Below are 21441 nucleotides of genomic sequence, written 5' to 3'. Positions count from 1 at the left end.
GCATTTCCTTGTGTTGAGGCAGTTAGGATTTTTCTTGAAAATAAATTGGTGAATATTGTCATTTTCATTCCTCGATGAAGTTTTGTATGGAGACTCGGGGATAATATGCTTGTAGCCTTTTGCATCTTTTAAAAACATCAGTTGAATTTGTCATCCCTGGAATTCTTTCTCATCTCGTTTTCTTAATGGGTTGTAATTCTACTTCACCCATTTTACTTGTCTTTGGACGCAAGTATATAAGCTTTCATTGAGTCGGAGAGAATTAATCAGATTTTCTTGCTCAGAAATACCTTAAAAGATCCCATACGTCAGTGCGTGTTTGGTAGGGTATTGACATAACACCTCAACACATCCAACGCAACCTCTGTGCCAGGGAGCCTTTGGACAAAACCCTCGGTGGACCAATAAGAAAAGAGTGTACAACTGTGGAATAAGGTTTCGAGCTTTATAGGTTGTGATGCCTATATTTGCGGGTGATAATATCATGGGACGAGCTTCCATGTCTTGCACCTAAAAAATTAACAGCACACACTTTCTTTGCAAGCTCTTGGTTGTCTTGCTATTTTGTTTCTGTTACCAAGCGTTTCCCCTGTTTTCGTCATTTGGTTTGTGAACTGCTTCAGCAATGAGTCACCCACATGATGGCCATTCTCTGTTCCTAAACTTTGGAAATCCTTTCAGAATGGTTGCTTCTAATCGATCGTCTGATCAGTCTGCAAAGTTTAATGAGATATCGAATGCCTTTGAGATTTCCTTAACAAGAAGATTAAAGCAACTCAAGCCAAAGATTATGAAGAACACGATAAATCTGTCGTGGATGCAGCAAGCCATGGCGGTTTTATCTACTACACACGCGGACCTCAAATCCCTTATTACAGATCTCCAATTTCCTACAGCAGAATGGGATGAGAAATGGATGGACGAATACTTGGATGACACTGTAAAGCTTTTAGACATTTTCCTTGCATTAAATGTCGAAATTTCAAAGCTTGAATATTTCCAGCTTGTTGTTCATTATGCTTTGCATTTGCTGGACTTTTCAGATGGCATTTGGTCTAACGACAAGCTCTTCCATGTAAAAGGTTCTCTCCAAGAGTTGTAGGAAAAAGTGGATTCGAAGGGGAAAATGGTGCAAACACCCAAAGGAATGGTAGGATTGAAAATTGCATTGTGATATTACAGCATATGAGCAAAAGCCTTCAGTTTGGGAAGGTAAATTCATCATCAAAGGGTGGTGTTTTCTTGAGAGCGATGTATGGAGTGAAGGCAACAACTATATTTCTCTACAGTGTGGTGGCTTCTGCTCTTGCTAGGCACTCTGGCCCATTGATTGAATTGCATATTCCTGATCAGTTTTTGTGGTCCACAACATTCATGAGTTTGCAGCGAGGGATTAATGACGAAATCAAGAGATGTTTTGCCAACGACCGAGATCGAGTTTTGAAAGAGCTAGAATTATTGGATGCAGCGATTGAAAATGTTCACCCTATAGATGAGAAATTATCTTCTGCTGACATTGTCGATGAAACAGAGAAAGTGGAACATATCAGAATTGTTATACATGAATTACAACAAAGTGCACAATTGCTTGCCCAGGGGTTAGATCCTCTCTCTAAACAGGTTAATGACTTCTTTCATGTTATTCTGAGTGGAAGGAATGCATTGCTTGATAGTATCAGGTTATTCGCAAAAGGCACACCCATTAGAGATGATCAGTCATGAATATATCAATAAAGCTAACCAGCATGAAATGTTTAGTTTTCATTTTTTAGATTGTTGGAGGAAACTCCAATATCCTTTACTAATGGCAGCAACCATGCTAGAAAGTCGCTCCGTGACTGGTGGGGATTGTATGAATATCTGGTCTATTAGTCAAATTATATGTATGCCTCTTGTAACCGTATCACTGCATATAAAATTCATTTTTAAGTCAATTTATGATCTTGAAAATGTACTTGAACTATCCTACTAGAGTCGCTATATTTACATTTAATATTTTTAATTCCCCTGATTCTCTTACACATACCGAAAAATGTTGTTCTCTATTATGCTATCATAGGATCAGCCAACTCGAACCAGCGATCCATGGACGGAGCTAGAGGCACAGAAATGGCCCAAGGCTTTTACCAGGTAGATTCACTCTACTCATTCTACCTATATATAAGCCTAACTACAATGCTCTCCCAACTTAACTTGACAAGGAAGGAAACATAAATTACAAAAATATCTCTCTGTCAAAGGAATCATTAGCCAATATAACAAATAATCATTCCTCAAGAGATGTTCCCTACTTAGCATGTGAATCTACCATCATAAATGGCTCATAATGTGAGAGGTATTGGTCACAACTTTCATATAATATGTCATAAACTTACTCTGGTCAGAAATAGAAGATGCCAAGCATCTATATGGAAGGAATTTTCATAGATCTATAAGTCATCCTCCAAATCTTCAAAACTCATCTACCCCTCCTCTTGAAAACTCATCTGCCCCTTTTTTTAGGAGAACAACTCTGAGCAACCAAACACTGACATTCTGTCTTCACAAGGAAGGTATTTTTTACCAAGCCTAGTTTCTCTCGCAGAATCTTAACATCCCCTTTGCAAAGGGTTTCATTAGAATGACAACAACCCGCATTTAAAGCATATCTCCATTGCTCTCCTAATTAGAAATACAATTTTGGGTTCTCTACTAATTTTCTCCACATCCATTTAATCTAACAATGGACATAGAGCATGTATATTTATACTTGTGTGTTGGAAATATCATTCTATACTTTAATGTTTATTATTTTTGTTTTATTATTATTACTGGAATTTATTCTTAACAAGTGGTTGTGTTTCTTTTGGTTTTAGTGAAAGTATGGGCTCCAATGTTGGCTCTCTTATTATGGAGTATAATTCATCTTTGAGAATTTTTCAATTATTAAATTAGGTTAGTCATGTTATCTCAAAATCAAGCCCTGGAAGGCTGCGACCCAGGAAGACTTCAAGTAACTATTTCAGACCAATCTTTTGACTAAGGCTTAGCCTCCTTAGCCTGAGAGGGCTCTCTCAAAAGGTTATTGATTTTGACTATGAGTAAGATGGCTAACTCTTGTGAAGTAAACTTAACAAATATAAAGGTTGGACACACATTACATAGGTTTCCATTGGGCTTATGGATTCAATCATACTTCAGTAAACAATGACATTGATTTTACATAGAAGTCAGGGCATGTGGCATTTAGATGCTCAAAACACAACTCATAGAAAACCACAGTTTACAAATACACACAGGAAATCAGAGCAGCATAAGTGAATTCTGAGTGATTGTGTATTTATACAACTGTAAAAACATCAAGGACAAAGTAAAACCACACATCTTGAACATAGAAATACTGTATGAATCCTGAGAAGAAAAGCAACAAATTATATTACTGAAACTGAGTTTTTACACAAGCCAAAACAATACTCTGTTTTATCAAATATCCAACCCCTTGTACATCAGCTCTTCTGCTATATATAGAGCTCTTTACACAACTTAGATTCCTCTTCTAGGATGAGGAAAATTCGAATTCTACCTGACCTGACACCTAATGACACTCAAAACTAACTATTAAATGCAAATGACACCTAACTAGCAGTCCTAGAGACCTAATACAACTAGGAGTGTAACTCCTTATCATGATTACAACAACCTTATCTAAACATTTAAAGCATTATTTGACACCTAACACTCCATGAAGTCGAATTTGATGAAGCCTCCCACGTGGTCACCCAACTGCTGATGACAAACCCTAGAAATTAGGGAACATGTTTCCCTGTTTTTAGGTTTAGATCCTTGAAAATTGCAGAGCCTTTATCTCTTCATCCATGACACATTTTACGAAACTGAAGGAGGTTTTTGTAGCCCATGATGTCTAGAACAAAAACCTCTCCTGGTTTTTGAAAACATTTCTCCAGCTGTTCAGAATCTGTCCTTGAAAAACACGTGTCAAACAGGTAACTGTCCCTTGCTCTGTTCTGGCTGAAAAATAGGTCTTGGGACAGAGGTCATAACTTCTCGTACAAAATGTATTTGGAAAAACTGAAGGAGGTTTTTGTGAACCAATCCGTGCTTAACAAAAACCTCTCTTGGTTTTTTGAAACACTACTCCAGCTGCCCAGAATCGATCCTTGAAGAACAGTTGTCAAACAGGAGATGAAAAACTGCACCTACAGCAGTTTCGTAGCGCAACTTTGGTCACCCTTTTCTCCCAGCTCATAATCAATTTGAAGAAAGTGGAAGAGGTTTTTGTAATTCAACATGTTAGGAAGAAAAACCTCTTTCAGTTTGCAAAATTGAGTTCTCAGCTGCTCTGGAAAGCTTCTGGAAGTTACCTAGTAAAACAGTTTTTTCTGCTGAAACAGGCTGCTACAGGGGTTTCGCAGCGCGCTGCGAAAACACTGATTTCGTAGCGCAAGGTTTAGCATGCGTATGTATCTTCATTTCTTGAATTTTCCTTTTGATTAGGGCTCAAACCTTCTCAAGTGATCTTATTACACCTCTGCAACAACATCCCTTTCAAAATAATCTTCTTTTTCTTTCAAGGTAGATCCTCAAAAAACAAAACTGTCACCTTCAGCAGTTTCGTAGCGCGCTACGAAACTGCTGAGTTGTTTCAAAAATCATAGTTTCAACCCAAAACTTTCCTATTTGAGAACTTTTCTATTAAAACATTCTTTCAAATGTTTCAAGACCCTCCAAAACTGAATGGAAATGTTTGAAAAGATTATACCAAGCATAACTACCAAAACTTTGAAGCATATCCTTACTTGAAGTGAGATTTCTTTATGGAGATCCTTTTTTTTTTCTTTGAAATTTTGTCAGTGATAACAAGTCAATTGCTTAAAATATTAAATTTATTTCAAAAAGTTTTTGTTACTTTATAGGTTAGACACTGGCTTGAAATATTAAACTTATTTCGAAATGTTTTTGTTACTTTATAGATAAGGCGTAGATTTCTTGGCTCTATGATGAAAATAATGAAGGGAAAATACATGTTAATCTGTTAGTTGTGCTCTTTGATGGAAGTTTTGCAATGCATGACTGAAAAATACACGTTGAGAGAAAAATACATATTATGCTAATTGAGGAATGTTTTTTGCTTGTCGAACTTATAGTATTGAATTTAACACACTAACACTTTACAACAATGAACTAACAATATTCATGATGAAAATAGCAATATGGAAGATTTATCTGCATAATGAAAAAGGCAATATGGGAGATTCCAATCACGTTCCAAGGCATTTTTTAAAATGTGGATGTGACAAAAGGTTGTTGTGGAAGGTGTTGTTTGTATATTTTAATACACTTAACACTTTACAACAATAAACTAACAATATTCACGATGAAAATAGCAATATGGAAGATTTATCTACATAATGAAAAAAGCAATATGGGAGATTCCAATCACGTTCCAAGGCATTTTTTAAAATGTGGATGTGACAAAAGGTTGTTGTGGAAGGTGTTGTTTGTATATGGGAAATTTCTTGATCATTGTGTATAATCCTAATGTTGATAGATATGTCTACTAAGTGGTTCCACTTAATGGGGCATTGATTTGAGCGTTCAATATATTTTTAAAATGTGGATGTGACAAAAGGTTGTTGTGGAAGATGTTGTTTGTATATGGGAAATTTCTTGATCATTGTGTATAATCTTAATGTTAATAGATATGTCTACTAAGTGGTTCCAATTAATGGGGCATTGATTTGAGTGTTCAATATATTTTTATTCTTTATCAAATTATTCTTGTGTTGTATTTGTGTTCTTCAATTTATGCCTTACGACGTTTCCTTTGCAACATCTGGTGTAAATGCTAGCTATTTATGACAATCACATTTTTGCAACGGTTTTGGTTCTTTAACTGGGTGAAGATTTTGTAAGACAAATGTTTTATGTTAGGTTTTATCTTTACTTATAACAATAGTAGTTGTTGTGGTTAAACAATTTAATCATTGTTTATATTTTTTATTTAAAAGGTTGTAGTGAGTATTTATGCTGTTTTAAATATAAATGTTATTTATTATATGGAATATGTAGTTTTGTTATTTATTATATGGAATAGGTAGTTTTGTTGTTATACTCATTTGTATATGGAATTTCATTGACTTGCTATTAATTTTTTTCACTGAAAAAATTTAAAATCAATCCAAAGTTTAACATTATGAAATTAAATTTATTATTTTTAAATAAAATTTATTTTTATTTATCTCAAATTATTTGATTGGTTAAAATGTCTCCCTTCTTATTGTGTAATGATTGCAAGATTGACATTTGTGTACTCTATTATTAAATATCACTAATTACTATGTACAATAAATATAAATAATTTGAAAAATAACATTATATATTAATTACTATGTACCATAAACACAAATAGTTTGTAATTAAATTCAACAATTATATTTTCTTATTTGTGTAAAGTATTGAATAGACAATTTTTATGGGTTTTATTTTTTAATTTACAAAAAATAATTTAGAAAATATAAAATTGAAAAAAAAAATGCAAAAATAACATGTGTACAATTTGTACAACTCTATTATATCAATCTATATTCTAATGACATGACATGTGTACTATAATATGAACATTATGTAAAAAATTGTCATTATTCAATATTAAATAAATAATTATTAACTTATTATCATTCTCTTGAATGTAAATTATTAGTCCCTGCCGGGGACTATAAGCGATCGATAGATCGCTGACTTTGGGTTGACCGCGGCGATTTTTGCAAATATTTCACATTTTTCCTAAGTTGAATTAAGGTTTACGGGGCGGAAGGGATTGGGGGTCTTATTACGCGCTTCGCATGGATCGAGGCTAATGGCACGTGGCGCGCGTGAGGGGCACGTGGTTGCATGCGCTCTGGTGGTCTGATCGGCGGCCAGGTGTCCGTCCTCGAGATTGGGGAATGTTCGGCCTGTGTTTTACTGTCTTCGCGACATTTGGGTTGGTATTGTTACTTGCTTGTTTGGCTGTGCAGTCTGTGCAATGTTTGGTCTGCGATAGAGTTCCTGCCTGCCCGGGTATTGTTACTTGCAGCCTGTGCTATTTTTCGTCTGCGGTGGAGTTCCTGCCTGCTCGGTGTGCCTTTGGTAAGTTCGGCTACTGTGTGGCCTGCATGCAAGAGTCGATGGTTAATTGAGCATTATAAGTTAATGGCATTCTGGTTGAATACTGAGGGTTTATGTTCTGGTTAAATACTGAGGGTTTCTCTTACCTGCATGCAAGAGTCCATGGTTATTTGAGCATTATAAGTTAATGGCATTCTGGTTGAATACTGAGGGTTTGTCTTAGCTGTGGTCGGCATGCGCTGTGGTGATCTCATCGGCGGCCAGCTGTTCCTCCTCGAGATGCTGGAAAGTTCGGCTTGGGTTTTACTGTCTTCACGACCTTTGGGTTGGTATTGTTACTTGCTTGTTTAGCTCTGCAGTCTGTGCCATTTTTCGTTTGCGGTGGAGTTCCTGCCTGCTCGGGTATTGTTACTTGCTTGTTTAGCTCTACAGTCTGTGCGATTTTTCGGCTGCGGTGGGGTTCCTGTCTGCTCGGTGTGACTTTGGTAAGTTCGGCTACTGTATGGCATTCTGGTTAAATACTGAGGGTTTCTGTTAGCTGCATGCAAGAGTCCATTGCTATTTGGGTTTTACCCTGTTCGCGGCCTTTGGGTTATTATGATTACTTGGTTGTTTAGTTGTGCGGTCTGTGCGATTTTTCCTTTCTATTTGTTCTATTGTCTGCGGTGAAAACACAATGTGGTTGCTGCCTGCTGTGTTACCTGCATGCAAGAGTCCATGGTTATTTGAGCATTATAAGTTAATGGCATTCTCGTTGAATACTGGGGGTTTGTCTTAGCTGCATGGATTTTATGCAAATTTGGGTAAATGTCTGCGGGAAGCTATGATTCTTAGTTGTATTGTTTAGAGGTTAAGTTCGGCTGCTGCATTATAAGTTAATGGCATTTGGATTATTATTGTGAATACTGAGGGTTTGTCTTAGCTGTGGTCGGCATGCGCTGTGGTGGTCTCATCGGCAGCCAGCTGTTGCTCCTCGAGATGCTGGAAAGTTCGGCTTGGGTTTTAGTGTCTTCGCGGCCTTTGGGTTTTACTGTCTTCGCGACCTTTGGATTGGTATTGTTAGTTGCTTGTTTAGCTCTGCAGTCTGTGCGATTTTTCATCTGCGGTGGGGTTCCTGCCTGCTCGGGTATTGTTCCTTGCTTGTTTAGCTGTGCAGTCTGTGCGATTTTTCGTCTGCGATGGGGTTTCTGCCTGCTGGGTGTGGCTTTGGTAAGTTCGACTACTGTATGGCATTCTGGTTAAATACTGAGGATTTCTGTTACGTGCATGCAAGAGTTCATGGTTATTTGGGTTTTACCCTGTTCGCGGCCTTTGGGTTGTTATTGTTACTTGGTTCTTTAGCTCTGCGGTCTGTGCGATTCTTCCTTTCTATTTGTTGTATTGTCTGCGGTGAAAACACAATGCGGTTCCTACCTGTTCTGAGGGTTGCTGTTACCTGCATGCAAGAGTCCATGGTTATTTGAGCATTATAAGTTAATGGCATTCTGGTTGAATACTGAGGGCTTGTCTTAGGTGCATGGGTTTTATGGAAATTAGGGTAAATGTCTGCGTGAAGCTGTGATTCTTAGTTGTATTGTTTAGAGGTTAAGTTCGGCTACTGCATTATAAGTTAATGGCATTTGGATTATTATTGTTACTTGGTTGTTTAGCTCTACGGTCTCTGCGATTTTTCCTTTGTATTTGTTGTATTGTCTGCGGTGAAAACACAATGCGGTTCCTGCCTGCTCGGTTAACTCTATCGCAAACGTTTGGTTGCGGTTCTATTGTTCCAGGTGCGGCTTGTATCCCTCGACTGTGTGTTGTCGCTTTGGTAAGTTCGGCCACTGCATTATAAGTTAATGGCATTCTGGTTAAATACTGAGGGTTTCTGTTACTTGCATGCAAGATTCCATGGTTATTTGAGCATTATAAGTTAATGGCATTCTGGTTGAATACTGAGGGTTTGTCTTAGTTGCATGGGTTTTATGGAAATTTGGGTAAATGTCTGCGTGAAACTGTGATTCTTGGTCGTATTGTTTAGAGGTTAAGTTCGGCTACTGCATTATAAGTTAATGGCATTCTGGTTAAATACTGAGGGTTTCTGTTAGCTGCATGCAACAGTCCATGGTTATTTGAGCATTATAAGTTAATGGCATTCTGGTTGAATACTGAGGATTTTGTGTGCAGACTTCGTTAACCAATTTCGTCATTTGCACATTTTCTCATGGTACTGGCATAGGCTGGCTTGTGCATGCATATGGTCTAGACGAGAAGGAATTCGAACGCTCGGCTTCGTTGCAGGTACGGTGTTATTATACTAATTGCTTTTTGTCAATAAGTTAAACCTTAGATTAAAATGTCATGTTAGCTAGTTATAACCAGATTGGTTCTGATATGATGTTCAACTACCTTGTTCTCCTCAGAGAGAAAAAAATATTTTATTATGAAAACAAAATTATATTTATTATATATGTTTCTGCATTTCACACATATCATTAAGCATAGGAAGTGATAAAAGTATTGCTAGGAACATATCTTGTTTCATAAACAGTTTCCAAAAATGTCAATATGACAGCCCTATCATAGTCATTCTAACATATATCGGAGCTTTGAAGCGAGTTTTATCTCATAAGAAATTAGCTGCTAGATATGTCCATAAACAGTCCCATAAAAAAATATAGATATAGAGATATGCTTAAGCATAGGAAGTGATAAAAGTATGGCTGAGAAGATATGTTGCTTCATAACTAGTTTTCAAAAATGTCAATATGACAGCCCTGTCATGGTCATTCTGACATACATCACAGGTTTGAAACCAGTTTTGTCTCATAAAGAATTAGGTCCTAGATATGTTCATAAACAGTGCCATAAAAAATTATACATATAGATATTGACATTTAAAAGACATTCCATCAGCTCTCCTTCCACTCTCTGTTGAATGAGCCAAGCTCATGGTACCAAGTGTAATCTTGCTTTTGACAGTCCATCAGTTTCCATGTTCCTGTCTTTGTAAACATGTTCAAACATGATGTGTTAAATACTCTGTTTAAGCAAGTCGAATCTCCTGAAATATAGGTTGAAGTTTATAATTATCCAATCAATTTGTTCCATTCATCCAATTCACCACAGTTTGTGAATCATCAAAGATCTGTAATTTTTGGGCATCTTCTTTCACATGCCACAATTGCCAACAGTCTTGGGACAATTTGTTTAGGCAGATTGTTGCTGTGTTTGCCAAAGCCGTCCTTTGAACATATTACATGTTCATCATTTATATGGATCATACCTGCAGTGTCCCATAATGATGGATCTTCTTGAGAAGTGTTATGGAAGTATGCTTATGCACTACTCGTATCTGGTTCAGTTTCCAAAAATGTCAATATGACAGCCCTATCATAGTCATTCTAGCATATATCGGAGCTTTGAAGCGAGTTTTATCTAATAAGAAATTAGCTGCTAGATATGTCCATAAACAGTCCCATAAAAAAATATAGATATAGAGATATGCTTAAGCATAAGAAGTGATAAAAGTATGGCTGAGAAGATATGTTGCTTCATAACCAGTTTTCAAAAATGTCAATATGACAACCCTGTCATGGTCATTCTGATAGGCTGATAACGAATAGCAGGAAACTTTTTACCTTGGAATATGTTAGAGTTGCAACCTAGCATAAATCAGAGACAATACTTTTTATATTTTGACAGTTGAATTGGTGCATCACTTATGTAAAACTCATAAATAGCCTCATGGTCAATTTATTTGACAAATGCAATTGACAATGATGTTAACTTTCAGAAATATTCTTAAAGTTCTGTTGCATTTGTTCATTTTGTCTTTCCATTGCTTCCTTTTGTTAACTTCATTTTGTGTTTTGATTGTTCCCTTTTGTTAACTTGCACAAATATTCTTAGAATTATGCTCCATTTTTTTCATTATGTCTTTGCATTGTTTGCATTTCCAATTTCTTTGTTATTTACAAATATGGCTTGCTGCTAGAAATTTGATATTTGTTTACCAAGATAATGCAATAGCGTATTTTTTTAATATACATACATTTTGTTCAAAACAGTCACGTTCAGTTTTTGCTAACTTCATTAATTTTTTTTGCAAAGCTGTACAAGACAATTGCAAAAGCCAACTCTGGTAAGCAATTGCAAATGATGGAAGAAATAATAGATGTTGACAATTACAAATTCAGATTGCAATGCATTTTGCTTGAGAACATTGATATTGTATTAAAAAGAAATGGTCTTTTTAGACTAAATGCATTTTCATATACTGTAGGAGATTGTCTATTTGACTCGTTCGAAATGCTTCTACATTTTCGTTATACTTCAAATGAATTGCGAAATGGGTTAATAGACCACTTTCTTTTTTGCTTAAAGAACAATGACATTGAAGCAATACACTCATATCAATATGAACTAGCACCTGAGTTCCTATACGAGTTACATGGTGTTAATGATATTGGTACATATCTTCATAAAATGCGTTATTCTGCATCTACAAATATAAAGGAGTCTGAACGAGGTTTATGGGGTGATACCTTTTGCATACGTTGGTTAGCTAAATGGCTAGATATATCAATTGCAGTTTGGTCATTGACAAGAAAAACGAGATATTTTCTCTTCAATCAACATGAAATGCAATTCCATATTGCATTCTCTTTCATGATGCAAATCCTGTTAGTGGTCATTATGAACCATTGGTTTACCAAAAGTTTCCAATTTGCATTTGCAATCAGTCTAATATCTACCTATCACCTATTTGCAAAGATGTTGAAAGCAATTGGATGCATATTGCAAATAATATGCTTTTAAATGGACTAACAATTGCAAAGCAAGTGACATCTAATTGTGGTGACAGTCTCTTTAATGCAATTTGCTATTTAGTAGCAACAGAATTCAATGCAGAGTCTTTGCGACTTTACATTGTGCAATCTTTTTGCAATGCAGTTATGCATAAGAATCAAGAGGCATTGCATTGTTTAGAGCAATACTTGGTCGTTGATGCGATACACTATACAATGAATAGCAATTGGCAACAATATCTGATAAATATGGCAATGCCATATGAAAAAGGACAAGTGGAAGGCGGACCATTTTGCCTGCAATGGATATCTGTCATATTCAAAGTCAATATCCAAGTATGGTCCTCTGTTACTAATAGCTTTGTCAACTACAGTTGCGCTTATTCAAGATGCAATGATATTGTTAACATCTTGTCATTCATGACAAATACATCGCATATTCACTATCATGCAATGATACAAGAATATGTTCACAATTCTCAACAGTTGTCCATGGAAGCAAATGATGTTTGTAATCAATTGCATCATGAGCATGTACTAGAAAAAGAGCAATGTATATCTCAAGTACATTTTAGCAATAATATTGCATTCGAGATAGCATGTCATTTAGAGCAAATGCAACCAACTAAGGATTGTAGGCTGAATTATCACAACCTAAAGCAATTCATACGTGCAAAACGCAAATGCAATGACAAATGCAAAAAACCATTTTCTAATAAGAAGTCAAGAAAGAAAAATGCAATACAAATTTATATGGAAAAAGTCGAAGACACGCCTAGGAATATATGTGCAGTTTGCAACAAATTGCATTTTGCAAAAAATATTAGGTTCTTCACTACATATTTGCAAGAAAAGCATATGGATTTGACGTTGAACAATAGGACCTTTAGCAATGAAAACATATGTGTTTCTTGCAAGAAAGCACTCGAGAATGGAAAGCTACCACAATTTGCAGCACCCGAACAAATAAGACGTAACATTTCATTGCCAACTGTAAATATACTTTCAGACCTAGAAGAAAGACTTGTGTCATTGAGAATTACATTTGCACAAATCAGACAATGGGGACATAGACGGTCACAAATTGGCTTAACAGGATCAATTATCAATGTACCAGTTCATATGGACATTGTGCAAAAAGCATTGCCACAATATCTAAATGATACAATGACAATTGCAGTTGCATTGAAAAGAAGATTGCAATACAAAAATGCATACCAAACAGGTAAAGTACGTCCGATTATTGTCATGAAGGCATTGAACGAACTATGTTCTAGAAGTCTTTATAAAGCTAGCACATTTGTATAAATGAGAATTGGGCCCATGTTTTACAAGAGGATAATGAATACATTGTACAAAATTCAAACAGTGACAATGAAAGTGATACAGATAGTGATGCAAATAATGAAACAGCTACTGAAACATTGGTGCATGGATTAATAGAATCACAACGCATCTACGATCTGCAAGACAAGATTATTGAAGTGGCCCCTGCTGAAGGACAACAACCATTAGGCATCTTCAAGGACAAATATGCAGAAGAAATGAACTTTCCAACATTATTTTATGGCGATGCACGTGATCATGACATCACAAATAGGTTTAGTTACCAAAAAATTGTGCAATGGGAATTGTTACAAGCAAGTGGTGACTTCCAATATCATACAACAAATTTGTTTTTCAAGACAATGCGAATAATAATTGATAAAGTGCTTTCTTGCATATGGGTGCGAATAAGAAAGGGACAACTAAAAGGCAGGAAAATATTAGCAAAAGATGTCAAGTATCGAGCAAATTTGGAAAAGTTATTGAAGTCTGACATTGGATACATAGATTTCAAAAACATTCGCATATCTTCTAACCATTTGGAACAAATTAGGAAAAACATATTTGCAATGATACGACAACTAGGCCCTCCAACTTTCTTTGTGACATTCACAAGTGCAGAACATCGATGGAAACCATTAGTAGATACACTTGTCACATTGTTTAGAAATAAAGCAAATAAAAATGCTATTGATATATTAGAAGATGATGACATTGACTACCTTATAAGAAAATATCCAGTCACATGTAGCCAATACTATAGACATAGAATTAATGCTATAAAGCGATTGATATCTCAAGATACTACATTCTTTGGAAAAATATCTGATTACTATTTTGTAACAGAATTCCAAAATAGAGGAACTGAACATGAACATGGACTATTGTGGATAGAGAATGCTCCAATATATGGAAAAGAAATCAACTCAGAAATTGAGAAGTTTGTTGACAATTACATCACTTGTAATACAGATCATTTGGAGCCAGATGTTGCTAAATTGCATAAACATCACCATACAAAAAGTTGTAAGAAGCGAAAAAATTCAAATTGCAGATACAACTTCCCCATGCCATCAATGAAATCAACAATGATCATTGAACCAACCAATGCAGAAAATACAAAAATTGTAGAGAAATCAATATCATTTTTTGCATTCTTGGAGCAAACAAACTACAATGATTCAACAACACATGACGATTTCCTCCTAGAAATAGGGCTGCTACAAAATGAATACATAGAACTATTGCAACATACAGTAAAGCAACCAACAATTTTCTTGAAACGAAAACCTTCTCACATTTGGAATAACAGTTTTGCAAACAGTATCCGTGCTTTATGGAATGCAAATACAGATGCACAATTTGTGCTAAATGCATATGCTGCAGCATCATATTGTAGTTCATATATGACCAAAATTGACAAGTCTATGACAAATGCATTTAGAAGAATACGGAAAGAGCATCAAAAAGATGAAATTGATGTTATGCAAATGATTCGTAAACTTGGAAATACATTACTCAATCTACAACAAATGTCAGCTCAACAAGCAGTGCATATAACACTTTCATTGCCATTGAATTCTAGTTCAAGGGAATGTATATTTGTGAACACGTCTCCAGTTGATGAACGCACGTTTATGCTTAAACCGCCTATTCTTTTGAAACAAGAACCTGATGATTCAGAAGATGTTATGTGCCATTCCATTGTTGACTATTACATTGGACGACCAAGTTCCATTAGCAAAATCTGCCTTGCAGAATTTGTATCAAATTACAAGAAAAATGGCAAACCCATATCTAAAAGGAAAAAACCAAATGTTATACGATTTGTCAAATATAACAAACACAATGATATTGAAAACTTTTGTAGAGAGAAATTATTGTTATATATGCCATTTGAAAATTGTGAAGATACATTGAAACAAGAATTGCCTACATGGCTCTCTGCATATACATTACATGAAAAAACAATTCAAGTTAATGAAGCCAAATTTACATATAACATCAATCCAACATGGGGTGATTTAGAGACTGCAACAAATGAGAAAATTAGCTCTTTGAATACTAACGAAATGAATATGCAAAATCAAGAGAACAATTCCCATTATGAGGAATATGATTTGCAATCGGACTTGCAATTTCCAAAACAATTTGAAATGAAGAAAAAAATCAATCTTGGATTTCAAATTACTGCCCATCCATTTTTAATGGAGAACAATGAATATTACAAACTTAGAAGAATCTTGAACAAAGAACAACAAGCAATTGTAAAAGACATTGCAATTAAAAAAAAAAAACTCCAAGGAACCAATTTACGTTTTTATTACAGGTGGAGCAGGTGTAGGTAAAACGCTCACAGCAAAAGCAATTTTCCAAATGCTTATACGAATTTATGATTCACAAAACACAACTGATCCTATGAAACCAAAAGGTCTAATATTAGCATACACAGGAAAAGCTGCATATAATGCAGGTGGAACAACAATCCATTCTGCATTGCTAATGCCTTTTAACAAGTCTCAACTGTTCTCGCTGAGCAAAGAAGTATTGGACAACTTATCAAAGCTATATCAAGAATTGCAAGTAGCTTTCATAGATGAGATCTCGATGATTGGAAGTCGGTTCTTATATTCTATTGACAATAGACTCAGAAACATAAAACATGTCCAAACAAAATACTTTGGGAACATTGACATCATATTTTGTGGTGATTTCTATCAAGCGCAACCTATTCAAGACTCTCTTATTTTTGAACAACCAACAATCAACAATCAAACAATAACACATGATTTCTGGAAGGATAATGTCAAGTGCTTCCAATTGCATATGACGATGCGACAAACAAATAAGAGATTCATATCAGTGTTAAATAGAATGCGAACAAATTGTCAAACATCTGACGATATAACGTACATGAATACAAGTTGCATGCGCCCTGTACCAAATGATCCAACATTTCCCTACTTATTTTACAAAAACAAAGATGTTGCAATGCATAACAAGAAAATGTTGATGCTAATGCCTGGCAAAGAAATTTTGATTGATGCAATTGACGAAAATGAGGAGAATAACGACAATTTCGCAGCTCATCAACATACGGCTATTTTGCCTCCACAACTTTTGATAAAGTTGAACATGTTAGTTGAAATGTATGCTTGCAATTATGATGCAGCAGATGGGCTAGTGAATGGTGCAGATGGAATAGTTAAAGCATATACCCATACAAATAAGGTCGATGTTCTGTGGATTAAGTTCCATGACCCTAATATTGGTCATCGACAATCTAGAAAACTAGGTCATTTGTACACTTCAGAGATAGCACATGATTGGACACCAATATTGCGAATATCAAAACCAATGCCTATGACATCAAAGATGGCGCCATTGAAAATACGAAAACAATTTCCAATTCAACTTGCATGTGCACGCACAATACATAGATCACAAGGCTTAACCTTGGATAGGCTTGCATTCGACCCTACTGGAGTACAAGTGCATGGCCTAGTATACACAACACTATCACGTGTTAGAAACATAGAACCATTGTATTTGCTTAATCCTCTTAAACATAGCAACTTCAAGGTCAAGCAAAAAGTAAATTATGAAATGCAACGTTTGCAAACCACTGCAAAATGGCAACTAGAATATGACTGTTCATCAATACAATCATTGCGATCCATCTTTATTCTTTCATTGAACACTCGCAATCTTCATGCGCATCTTACTGACATATGCAATGACTATGACACAATGCAATCTGACATCTTGTGCTTACAAGAAACACATATGTTGCTGTCTATGCAAAATGAATACTTCAAAAATTTCAATTGCATCTCAAGTTGCATTAAGCATGGAGTAATGATATTGATAAAGAAAAATATCATTATCCTTGAACATACCCATTTTGAAGACTGCTTTGTAGAAGCATTGTTTGCAAAAATAAAAGTTCACACATTACAAATTGCAATACTCAATATATATGCATCGCCACATGCAAACCTAAACAATATCCTCAACATCATTGCAAAAGCCTTATACTAGTTAGATCTGAACAATATCACAGTTATACTAGGGGACTACAATATTGATATGGTGCATTGCAATAAAAAAAAAAAGCAACTAGAAACCTACATGCAAAACTACAATCTTCATTTCCTAGTTGACAAAACTAATATCATGCACAAATCATTGATTGACCATGTTTGGGCAAATCTAGGCAATATAAAGTATAGAATTTTCGTATTGGATGCATATTGGTCTGACCATGATATACTATCTCTTGTCCTTGACCTATGATATACACATGAAACAGTTTACAAAATTCCAAATTTTGACATTTTTGCAATACCTCATTGGTTTTACCATATCTATTTTACTAAAGCAAACTACAATATCTTTTTGTGGTAAACGAAGTGATAACAACATACATACTATGCATTCTATTCTACATTTACATATATGGTGTTCTGTATTGATCAATGCAACTTGTTCCAAAGACAGCCTTTTCAATTAACCAACACAACTATCCTACCATAAATTTGCAGATATGACCTCATCTATTTATGCATGCAGATTCTGCTAGTAAAACCCTTTTCAATTGAACAAAACGACCAAGAAAAAAGAACAACAACATGCAACATAAACAAACAGAGTATATTCTTTTTGCCTTTCCTCTTCTATGGATCTTGTCTTTTTGTTCAAGTTTACTTTTATATGTTCTTTTGACTTGTACTAAATATGTCTTGCTATTCTATAACATAGCATAAATCTTGAAAAGGGATATGAAACAATTGAAGAAATAGAATGCATAAGCCAATTAGAAAGCGCAGACCAACCACTTGTTTTCCAAAGGTATGTCTATGAGAACCACACAAAAATGGTAATCTGTATTTAGAATATTAATGTCTACTATATATGCATTCTATTTTTATTTTTACATATGTATGGTTCTATGGTTTTAATGTTCTTGTTCAATTTTTACTTCTAGTTTGCACTAAATATATGTTACTATTCTATAACATAGCCTAAATCTTCAGAGACGAAACGAAACAATTGAAGAAATAGAATGCATAACGCAATTAGAAAGGGCAAGCCAACCACTTGTTTTGCAAAGGTATGTCTATGACAACTATACAAATATGCTGATTTGTATTTAGAATAATAATGTTCAGCAAGGCATGTTTATGACAACTATACAAATATGCCAATTTGTATTTACAATGTTAATGTTTAGTATATATCCATTCTATCTTTACATATGTATGGTTCTATGCTTTTAATGTTCCTTGTTAACTGTTTACTTCTATATGCTCTTTGAAATTGAACTAAATATATGTTCCTATTCTATAACATAGCATAAATCCTGAAAAAGGAAAACAAACAACTGAAGAAATAGACCACATAAGTCAATTAGGAAAGGCAAACCAACCACTTGCTTTGAAAAGGTATGTATGACAACTATACAAATATGCTATTTTCTATTTAAAATATTAATGTTTACTATATATATCTCCTCTTTTTACATATCTATATTTAAATGTATATATGTCAGATTAGTGTTTACTATATATATCTTCTCTTTTTACATATCTATATTTAAATGTATATAAATTAGAAAATCTTGGACGAGTGAAGAAAGCACTAGTAGTAAGTTCCCCCAAACAATGCAGCAAGAAGACATGTACAGGTTACATATCACAATTTCTTTATTGATTGCTTATCACAAAATGCAGGTGATAATATCCACACCATATTGAACCATGCGTTTGCTTGTGTTAGTCCAACTCAAACAATCGGAGCCAAACTTCATTCAACAAACGTGCAAAATGATACATCAAAAAGGTATGCATATGAAACACAACACTCTAATCTATTTCTAGTTATTCAGTCTTTAGGAGAAACATAGTATTCTACAAATGTTTATAGCAATTTCTAACTAGGCAATTTTAATAGGCAAAAACAGATACTGCCAATTAAAGTATCAATTGAAGATCTCAATAGTCGTAAAACTGGGCAGCGATTTGTTGGAGACATAATGGTTGTCTATAGTGCATTCCTTGATAAAGCAAACAAATCACGTCAAGTATTGCGAGCTGATTTGACAGATGATCAAGGAATGATGACTATAACGTTGAGTGTACCTGCACATTTGGTGGAGCGACATGAACAGAAAATTTTGCAAGGCAACAACATCTCAATTACAAACTTCAGGATATTGCCTAAAAGTGTTTATGATCGCGGGGACTGTGACAAAATAATATTGCTTAATGAATCAAGTATCATAGAAGCTGTACCTGAAGTTTGCAAAGAATATCACTTCATTCCCAATACGACCATTAGGCAATTTGCAAACAAAAAAGAAAAGTACCCAATTGGCACAATCGTTGCTGCCGTTACACTTGCCAAACGAGTTGGATTGCATTACATACTCCATATCAAAGACGGAGATTCTGAAAACGACAATGCAACTGTATGTATTCAGATGTTACTTATTCCTAATTGTCAGTAAATAACATGCATCACTTCAATAGATAGTTGTTGTAATTTGTCCATAGTTTTTGTAATTTGTCTTCTGCAATTGCAATCTTTCAATGCATACGAACAATGTAGTTGCATATTACTTTTTGTATTTTTCAATACATAGCAATTTCTGTTCTGCAGTTGCAACTCTTTGACACATATGAACAATTTTTCGTTTCAATGGAAAAACAATTGCAAAAAGGACACTTTCCGCTCATTCTTTTCAAAAATTTAACAAAAAAGGTAAACACAACAAAAACAATATTCAGAGCATCGAAGTCAACGTTCATGACTGAACTTAACACAGATGCACTCAACAATCTCACAAAACTAACTACATCTACCTATGCTGTAAGTATAGCAATAATAATGTTTTTGCTGCATTTGCATTTGGCATGTAATAATGTAAATTAACGTTTGAATGTTTTATAAACAGGTCGAAGGTATTCTGACCACAACAAATCCATATTCAACTCCTTTCGAACCTGTTTGTGGAATTTGTAACTGCCCAGTGAATTCATCCATAGCAATAGCCAATGCAACAATTTTCTGTTCACAATGCAATGATAATTGCCCTTTCCTCTACAAGCATTGTATAAATGCTGTAATAGAATCCATTACAAATAACTTTTTCCAGTGCATTATCAGGGAGCCCTTATTACATGACTTACTTCCTGATTTAAAATCAATGTCATATGAGACATATTTGCAACAGAAAGCTACCACTGTTTACATCTTACGTGACTTCAAAATTCAGAGCAAGTTCACACTCAATGAAGATAGTGAACTATTACATGTCAACTAACAAATGGAAGGTATATCAACATATGCCTTAACATGTTTTCTCTCAAATATGTCCTCTCTTCAATTTACAGTGTTATCATTTTGTTCTAACTAACCGTTTGATATACAGATTACAAAATCCAGGAGCATGGCAGCCTTCAGATCCATAACAAATGCAAAAGTAATATGGACATGTTTCTTCATATTATGCTCTCACGATAATACAAGTATTTGACTTGCAATTTTGAGTCATTTACAAACATTATGTAACGCAACAGTTGATGAAAAAAGGCTACAAAGTCTTTATCCATATTTGTTTGTAATGTTTCTGTTTCTGTTCTCTATCTCAAAAAAGCCTACAAAGTCTTTATCCATATGTGTTTGTAATGTTTCTGTTTCTGTTCTCTATCTCAAATGGAACGCATTCTGCATCATGCTTCAAGCTTGACAACGAGAGATTGTCTTGTCAGCTTTTGTATGTATATTTTTGTCGCATCTTAAAAACTACCAGGTTTGGTTTAAACTATATCATTGAATACAGCAAATGCAACATCAGATCAGCAATAATTTTGTATCTATAGCTGCTGACTGCAAACACCAAAGATTCCATAGATTGATTAAATGACAAATTGTATATTGAATCGGCTAGTCATTTCTGTCTGCTCCTATGTTATGGCAGAATGCTATGTTAGTTTTTGTTTGTTGCATAGTGTAGCTAACGATTCAGGAAACAGGCCTAGAAAGTCTTTATACATGTCTATTTGTATTGTTTATGTTTCTGTCTTGTATTTGAGATCGAACGCATTCTACAACATGCTTGAAGCTAGACTTTATAAATAGCATCAAACTATATGCACTTTAAAATGAATATATGTTGTTTGAAAATGCAATTATGACATAATGCATTTGGTATTAT

General features: G+C 34.8%; 1 pseudogene; it reads left to right on the top strand.

The window, feature by feature from the left end:
• The first annotated feature begins 625 nt into the window (after nt 1-625).
• LOC149209874 (protein BPS1, chloroplastic-like) lies at nt 626-1823 on the top strand (annotated as a pseudogene).
• The last annotated feature ends 19618 nt before the right edge of the window (nt 1824-21441 follow it).

Source organism: Pinus tabuliformis, chromosome 1_2, assembly GCF_031772625.1.
Source record: "Pinus tabuliformis cultivar Carrire ecotype Pingquan chromosome 1_2, CPIR1, whole genome shotgun sequence".
NCBI lineage: Eukaryota > Viridiplantae > Streptophyta > Pinopsida > Pinales > Pinaceae > Pinus > Pinus tabuliformis.
Note: the sequence above shows the minus strand (reverse complement) of the source record. Positions and strands in the feature narration are given on the sequence as shown.